Source organism: Notamacropus eugenii, chromosome 7 (assembly GCF_028372415.1).
Source record: "Notamacropus eugenii isolate mMacEug1 chromosome 7, mMacEug1.pri_v2, whole genome shotgun sequence".
NCBI lineage: Eukaryota > Metazoa > Chordata > Mammalia > Diprotodontia > Macropodidae > Notamacropus > Notamacropus eugenii.
Window position 1 is genome coordinate 39,853,157 of NC_092878.1, and position 8,554 is coordinate 39,861,710.

General features: G+C 42.5%; 1 protein-coding gene across 3 annotated transcripts in view; it reads right to left on the reverse strand.

Moving 5' to 3' along the window:
- The window catches only part of STXBP6 (syntaxin binding protein 6), a 351,813-nt gene extending 344,469 nt beyond the window's left edge, over positions 1-7,344 (reverse strand). The window contains exon 1 of one of the 3 annotated variants that reach the window (XM_072624345.1): positions 6,997-7,344. The gene's annotated coding sequence lies outside the window, so the exon portion shown is untranslated. Of the gene's footprint in view, positions 1-6,255; positions 6,639-6,996 lie in introns of those variants that run through there. The other 2 variants (XM_072624344.1, XM_072624346.1) reach the window with 2 other exon arrangements.
- Positions 7,345-8,554: the final 1,210 nt, after the last annotated feature.

The following is an 8,554-nucleotide window of genomic DNA, read 5'->3' on the forward strand; positions in this document are numbered from 1 at the left end:
CGTAACTTTTATATGCATTGGAAAACCAAAAAATTCATGGAACTTCCTTTATCGCTATATCATTTTTGTGGTGGTATGGGACAGAACCCAGGATATCTCCAAGGGATACCTGTACAGATAATGCACAGGGAGAGATGAAGAGATTCAAAGAAAAAAAAAATTATTCTTGCCTCAAAGAATTTACTGAGAGACAAAGAAATGAGAGGAGAGAAAATACGTGCAGAGATAAGTAAAAACACAAAGTTCCAGAGGCAGAGAATGTGATAATTGGTGGGGAAAACAGGGAGATGTGCCTGAACTATGTTTTGGGGGAAGCTAGGACCTTACTTAGAAGCAGAAATACTTGGGCTGTAATCCTGCTTCAAGTCCTTACTTGCTAAGGGCAATCACTTAATTTTTCTGAAGCTTAGATTCCTCATCTGTAAAATGGGAGTAATAACAGCCTCATTCTCACAGGATTGTTGTGAGGGTGAAATAAGGTAACATATGTAGAGAACATTGAAAATCTTGAAAGTGTTATCGAAAGTGTCACCCAGAATAACTGTTACTACGAATGGATGGCAATAAAGAGAATACTTTGTAAGAAGATCCAGAAGAAAATACCAATGAAAGGGCTTAAGACAAGAGACAGCAATGACTATTAAATGGCATAAAAACCTCTTCATTTGAAAAGGAATGTGCAAAGAAAAAAAACCCTTCCACAAGAAATATATTTTAACTGTATTTTTTATTTTTTTTTTAAGTTTGAAAGGAGTAGTATTGAATAGTGGAGAGAGAAAGAGAGAGAGAGACACACACACGGAGAGAGAGAGAGAGAGAGATAGCCTCAGAATCAGAAAACCCCAAGTTCAAGGCCTACCTCTGAACCCACCCAATATCTGGTTATGTGACCCAGAGTCAAATAGTTACCTCTCAGTGCCCCCAAATAACTCTCTTAAAGAATAAATTGCAACGCAGTTGCTTATCTACATCAGAGAGGGAATTTCCTGCACTAGAGAAATCAGAGGAACCATCAAAACACTTGTTAGTATTTATACACATATGTATTAACACATACATTATATACACATATAGGTGAAGTGTGTGGACTCCTCAGAATATTTTTAAATGCATAAAATTAAATACATAGAATTACAAAGGAAACCAAACATTAAAATAAAGATGCAATTTGTTTCCCATCCAAGTTCATGGTCTTCCTGGAATCTATCCATAGATTTAAGAATAAGAACCCTTGGAATAGAGTAAGGTAAACAGTATTTGCAATTTTGATTCTGAATATATTTATATATATATATGCATCCATATATATGAATATGTGTGTATATATACACATACCTACAACCTGACTCTCTCTGTATATATGTGTGATTTTTATCTCTCTCTCTAAAAGAGTTCTCATTTTGAGGTGTGGCATATACTCAGACCAATGTAATACTGCCTTGTGTTCCCCAAAGGGAAAGTTGGCCCTTTAGCAGATCTTGGTCAAGGTATCTGTGCACCTTAGGGATGGTTTAAAAATTACATTACCTCCTCATCCTCCAGTGACAGCTCAGAATATTCACTTTAACACATGGGACTTGAATTATTACAAAATGAAGTGCCTACATGCCACAGAGAGCCAAATTCTCTGATATTAAAAATGATACTTCTATAAAAATTGATACTAAAAAAGCATCCCTCATTGCCGTTCTGAGGTAGCTATGTACAGTGTAGTGGTTAGAGAACTAGAGTTAGGAAGATCTGAGGTTCAAATTTAGCCTTAGATACTCATTAGCTGTGTGACCTTGGACAAATTACTTAATCTGTCTGCCTTAGTTTCCTCAATTATAAAATGAGGATAATAGCACCTACATTGCAGGGTTATTATTAGGCTCTAATGAGATATATTTGTAAAGCACTTAGCACAGTGGCCAACACATAGTAGAAGCCACATAAATGCTAGCTTTTATTATTTTCATCATATCATTACTACTTCTCTAAATGCTACGAACTGGGCGACTGCCTACCTTGTCTCTCCCTAGTCTCAGCTTGGTCTTCCTTTCAGACAATAGAGAAATCAGAAAAATACTTAAATCTTGAGGAACTTTCAGAAAGACAAAAAATAATCCAAGCCATTTAAATGGTAAGGTCAAATGAAAAATCACTGTCCTGTTTGGCTTCCAGCATTCAAAAGCCAGGTCATCACAGGCTGTTCAAATGTTCCCCAACCTCAATCTATTTATAATGTAGTCCAGGTGTCTATATTATATGTATACATACACATGTGTGTATGTATATATACATATGTATGTATGTGTGTGTGTATTTAGATAAACAGACATAGATAGGTAGACAGAAAGATAGAAAAGTGTGAAACGATCTACTGGATCATCATGGTTCTCTAAAGAAAGACTAAGCAATTGATGATATCCCTTGGGCAAAGCAAAGTCTAGTTTGCATCAGGAACTCAACCACCTCAAAAGCTAAAAGAGCAGTTCACAGCTACATCACCACCAAGTGCCTTTGGATCTTTCCTAGCACTGCTAACTCAAGTAGACAAGGCATATCTAAAACCAGACAACTTCACACCCCAAAAAGCTTTGGGCGATAGCAAACCTGACCCTATACCTGAAATGGCATATACTGTTCACCCTACTCTGTTCTAGGGGTTCTTAATCTGGGGCCCGTGAATAGATCTCAAAGAATTCCTTGAATTTGAAAGAGAAACAAATTACTTCTTTATTTCAATATTATTGATTTCCTATGTAATCCTACGTATTTTATGTTATGGACTTAAAAAACAATGTTTGGCACAATCCCTCGCACATAGTAGGAGGTTAATAATGCTTGCTGACTGCCTGACATTGTTCTAAGAAAGAGGTCATGAGCTTCACCAGACTGTCAAAGGGACCCACAACAACAGAAAAAGGTTAACAACTCCCACACTACTCTCTTTCTTCATCAATTCAGCAGGAATGGGAAATTTAGGAGGTAGGTTAAGGTTGGCTTAAACTATAAATACTTAGCAGCACCTAAGTTACATGGGTCATTAGTGAAATAGTCTTGGAAATCTACAAAGCTGACAGACCGTTAACAGATGCCCCCAAAGCTCTACCTTCCTGCTCCCTGATAGACAGCTGGGAGAGATTGGATCCTTACATTATTTCCAAAGCACCACTAACTTATAGAAAGAAGACCTACCTAGATTCTGACTGATATATAAGAACACAGGATTTAGAGCTGTAAAGAGACCTTGGGTAGGTCATTTAGTCCAGCCCTCTTGTCTTACAGACAAAGAAACTGAGGCTCACAAAGGTCAAGTGCATCACCCTAAGGGTTCCTTTCATATCATCTGTTAGGAAGGATCTACTTAAGGCTTTCAAGAGCACAGGACAAGATTCCTATTCAGAGAAAATGCCACCTTAAATTCTTGTGAAACCTACTCTGAAGGGTTCTTATTCTTTTCAACTGCTAAGATTCTTTTGTCCAGATACAGAAGATTCCAGAGGAGAGTCCAGAAGCAGAGGAGAAACTTTATGGAGTAAAACATGGTGAAGAGACTTTGCTAGAGAGGCCTAGGAGCTCAAGGATAGCATGAGGCCAAGCATTTCACCATTTGGAGGGAAAAAAAGATTTCCACTTCCTGCTTGGAACTAAAACAATTTGAGAATAGCAACATAGTATAAACTAATATAAAATAGACTGTTATAATCAGGGTGGCTACACACCAAAGGAAAGAATTATTTGACCAACTTCCTAAGGGATTTGCTCCTGTCGCAGTGAATTCTCGTACCAACCTGGAAGGGAGAAGGGAGTGGTTCAGCATTCAATTAAATGTAACCCACATTTATCAAGTAACTACTGCGTACAAAGCACTATGACAGCAACAGAAGATAAGAAAAGAAAGACTCCTGCCCTCAAAGAGTTTATATTCTACTATGGAGAGGGGATATAGTACATACAAAGTTATACGATGTAATTTCAAGACAGATACCAGTTAGGGATATCAGGGAAAGTCCCCAAACTGAGCTTTGGAGAAGTCCCGAGATTCTAAACAATGAGATATGAAAGGGATTCACTCCAGACATGGAGGGACCAGTAGGCAGATCTGCATTGAATTGAGAGTATAATTGGTTAAAGAGAGTAATGAAAAGACTGGAAAGGTAAATGGGAGCTAGGTTGTCCAGGATTTTAATAGGCTGAGCATCCTGGAAACAATAGGGAGTCACTGACAATATTTGTTTAAAGATGTAGCATGGTCAAATCTGTATTTTAGGAATATCAGTTTGGCAGCTGTCATAGGAAAAGAGAAGGAATCGAAGCAGGCAGGGCAACTAGTAGGCTTTGAGGTAAGCAGAAATTCATATTTAGGATCATGGAATCAGTTCAAGGGCTAGAATCATGTAGCTGATCCCTTCCTCCCACCTAGGTTTACAGATGAGGAAACTAACCCGCAGATGTCAAATGATTTGCCCAAGGTCACACGGACAGCAAGTGGAAGTCCTAATTTGATCTATGTCTTCTATCCATGAATTCAGCATTCTTTCTGAGATCTGGGGGAAAATCCATTCCTCACATCTCTATCTCCCCAAATAATGCACTACTCTGTATTACCATACTTGTCAATTAATTCAACAAGCATTTACTAGGTGCCTATTACTTGAAAGTCACCTTGCAAGGGACTGGACATACAACCAACAAAAAAAGTCAATTCTTCTCCTCCTGGATGATACATTCTATTAATACAGTTCTTGCTAATAGCCATCACTCATTAATAATCTTTAAAGATGAAAGCATTAGCAGTAGTTTCATTTAGAAATCAGGCCCCAAATACAAATTCAACCTCCCTTTTAATCAGCAAAAAACATAATTTGTTCCTGGTCACAGAGACTGGACAGAAAGAGACATCAATTATCACCTACACCATATAAAGGCTCTTCCTTTCTTCCCAGGGCTCCTGTTTAGGCCTGGAGGTGACTAGGAAGACGAGGTATGGTGGCTCCTCAAATAGTACAGTTAGTTTCACTGATATCCTGCCTGATTGCTCCTTTGGGACTGCCTCAAATCTGTCTTCCTCCTCAGATAAAGGTGAAGATGCCATCACCAAAGTTGGACTGTCTTCTAACCAGAAGGAAGAAAAAAAAACCCACTGGTTTATCTTATAATGGAGATACATTGAAGGAAGAGAATATAAAGGATAAGAAGCTACATTTTTTTTAAAGGGGGGGAAAGGCCTGATCAAATGATTCCCTTCAAATCTTAGGAATGGAGTAGATGCACCTGTTACCAATTTTCTTTTTATTTTTTTTACCAAATAGTCATGACGACCATTATTTGAAAGATAGCCCATGAAACTAAAAGGAATTTTGCAGAAATTCAAGTTTGGAGTTACCTATGGCCAAATAATCTTTATAGTTTGAGGTTAATCTGTTTTCAGGAAAAGCCAGAGTTTCTGAACTTAGACAAAAAGTACAAATTAACACTGCAGTTCTGAAAGGACCCAGTGATGGAGCCTGGAAAGCTTCCTGGCCACTCCAGTTTTACTCCATGTCCCCACAAAACACAAAACAAGAAAACAGCAGCAGTTCTGATGATAAGCCCTTTAATGTGTGATATTTTAGAGTCATGTGTGTCCCTTTAAGAACTTCACCTACAAACCTCAACAAGCCAAGGTGTTCAGCCAAAAAGAAGGCATATTTCTAGCCTGCATAATCATTTCTGGAATGAATCCCACCAGCAGCCTCTTAGGCGAATAGCAGCTCACTGCTCTCAACCCAAGCTTTGTCCAGCGCTTGGATTATGACAGGGTGATTCTTGTACAACCTCCCCGCCCCAAACTCAAACCAAGAAGTGGAAAAACTCCAACCAAGAGACCCTAAGCATCCTGCACACACCTGCATTTCACAAAATGTCATTTCAAGTGTCCCAGGACAGTCAGGATTCAAATTTGGGGAGCCTTCTGCTTTGGGTAATCCTACTTATTCCTAATCAATCCCACCTAGCCCCTGGGGAAGGAAAAAATAGAAAGGGGAGGATCAGTTAGCCATGGAACCTCTCCACCCCCAATGACCTAGAGCTGAAGCCAAGAACAGATACACATTTGTTTCAACTACTGGAGCAACTGTATGTCATCCCTAACTCTGAACCCGGCCCTTCCCTCCACCCCTCCTCTAGCCCTTTCTTCTCTGGAATGTGCTACCACAGAGAGGCCATGGGGGAGAGGAAAAAATGGTATAGGCAAGAACGGCAGGGAACACTCATCCACCCCAAACTCACCACGTTTCCCCTTCTTTCAGTCTCACTCATCTAAGAGGCTGGTTTCTGGCAGGCGCCCAACCCGGAGTTGGCGCTCACCACAGCAAACTCAAAACGCCAGTTGCCTCCAGCTACAGACCCAAAAGCAAATGCCCCAGGGCAAGGGGAGAAGCATACGCCTCCAGTTTGACAGGAGAGATCCTCTAAGAAAATCCCAGGAGTGAAGGGCTGGGGTTATTTGCGAATTTCAGTCTCCGGGTAGAAATTAGGAGGCTCAGTCCGGGCTCCAGCGGAGCTTAACCCATTCAGCTCTCCCACTTTTCGTGCCCTCGGAAGCAACACTCCCTCCTTTCTCTGGGATAAGAGGGAATTCTTTCCTCTGATGGATAAGGGAGGAAAGGGAAGGGACTGATCTTTAACTTTCTCAAAAAAAAAAAAAAAAAAAACAACTGCTCCTCGTTCTACACAATCCACCTATGCACATCAGGATTTAATATTGGGGGAAGAAAAGGGGATGGGCAAAGGTACCCTCTCAGTCTGCCCTGGGCAACTGAGATGTCCTGAATAGAAAAGCCCCTCTACCACTGTACCCAAACTTGAGAGCACCTTGCTGGCATTCCCCACGGCTGGAGCCCCCTCCCCAGAGAAGCCGCATCTGAACCCAGCAGGCAGCTCCCCAAAAGCTGGCGTGGCAAGGGCATCCACCTTTCCCTCCCTTTAGCAGTCCCTCCGTTTCTTCTCTCCTCCCTCCCGAGCCCCTACCTTGCTCGTGCTCCCGCAGATACAAGTGCGCGGCACGCGCCCCGGCTCCGGCCGCCTCTGTCCGTGGGGCTTCCCCCACGCGGGGTGCCGGGCTCCAGCGAGGAAAGCTCGATCGGGCCCGGGCGGGCTCTGCTCCGGTTCCTTCTCCCGCGCACAGCTAGGGAGGGGTGCGGGGAAAAACTCCCGGCAAGTCCCACTCCAGTCGCTGGCTCCAGCTGCAGCCGCCCGCCAGCCGCGCAGTGCGATCGCTGGTAAAGGCAAAGCTGCCCCCGCTGGCGGACTGTGAGCATGCCCAGTTAGGCTGCCAACGCCGGCTCCCCTGCCCGGGGCAAAGGGCTGAGGGGAGTCCTGGGCCCCCAGCGAGCCTTGCGGGGAAGGAGGGAGGCGTAAGGGTGTGGGCAGGGGTGGAGGTGGGACCTGGGTCAGGCCGGGACAGTTCCTGGTAGACTTCTGGAGAGGGTAAATGGCACAAATGGGTAAATGTGGGTGGGGAGGAGAGTCTTGGAAGTTTTACCGGCGAGAAGACTAAGGTGTTTTGGGGGTTTGTTTTAGGTGTTTCTTTTAAACCTACACGTAAGATTCTAATGGGGTGGAAAGCCGCAAAAATTTCTTTCTAAAGGAGCCCTCGGCAAAGGGAAAGCGGTGTATCCCCGTGGGGAAGACTTTATTCCGTGACATTCTCTCGGTTATATAGCATCTTAATATGAAACTGTTTTAAGAAATCGTGCAGGGTTTCTGAAGAGCACTTTTCCAGACAACTCGAGGTGTGCCCCACCTGTAATACGTGGCATGATGCAGAGGGGGAGTATGGAAGAATCAGAAAACTACGTGACCTTGGTCAAACAACAGTCCCCCGGGCCAGATTTTTCCTCTGTAAAATGCGTGATGACAGGAACTTGTCTTACTTTAGGGATTGTTTGGAGGATGAAAAAAAAAGGTGAAAGGGCCTTGAAAATTCTCCAGGACTCCACATTATTTTAAAAATCTGATGCACAAACCCAGTATACAAAGATGAAATTCTAAGAGTGATCAGTAAAGGGGGGATTTTACTGCCTTTACAAACACGTCATCAAGAACATCCTTAAAATAGCTCTTGGGATACATTGAAAAGGAAGGAAGGAAGGAAGGAAGGAAGGAAGGAAGGAAGGAAGGAAGGAAGGAAGGAAGGAAGGAAGGAAGGAAGGAAGGAAGGAAGGAAGGAAGGAAGGAAGGAAGGAAGGAAGGAAGGAAGGAAGGAAGGAAGGATTCGACTTATAGTCAACTTTGGAGCAACACCTCCTTCCACTGTGTAAGCCATTTTACTCCTATGCCTTTCTCTAGCACTTTTAAACATCTTCCATTATCGCCTTATCCTGCTTTGCTCCTTCCTTTATTCAGTTTTTCAGATCTAGTTAGCACAACATTTACCTCTCATTTCAGGTGTTGCCATGCTCCCCTCCCCCACCCCCCTTATCATTGCCTCATTCATTCATTCATTCATTCATTCATTCATCTGCCTGGAATCAGCTCAGTTCACTACAGCTGTTGCTGCCTCAGCATTGTCTCTAGGACCTTTTTA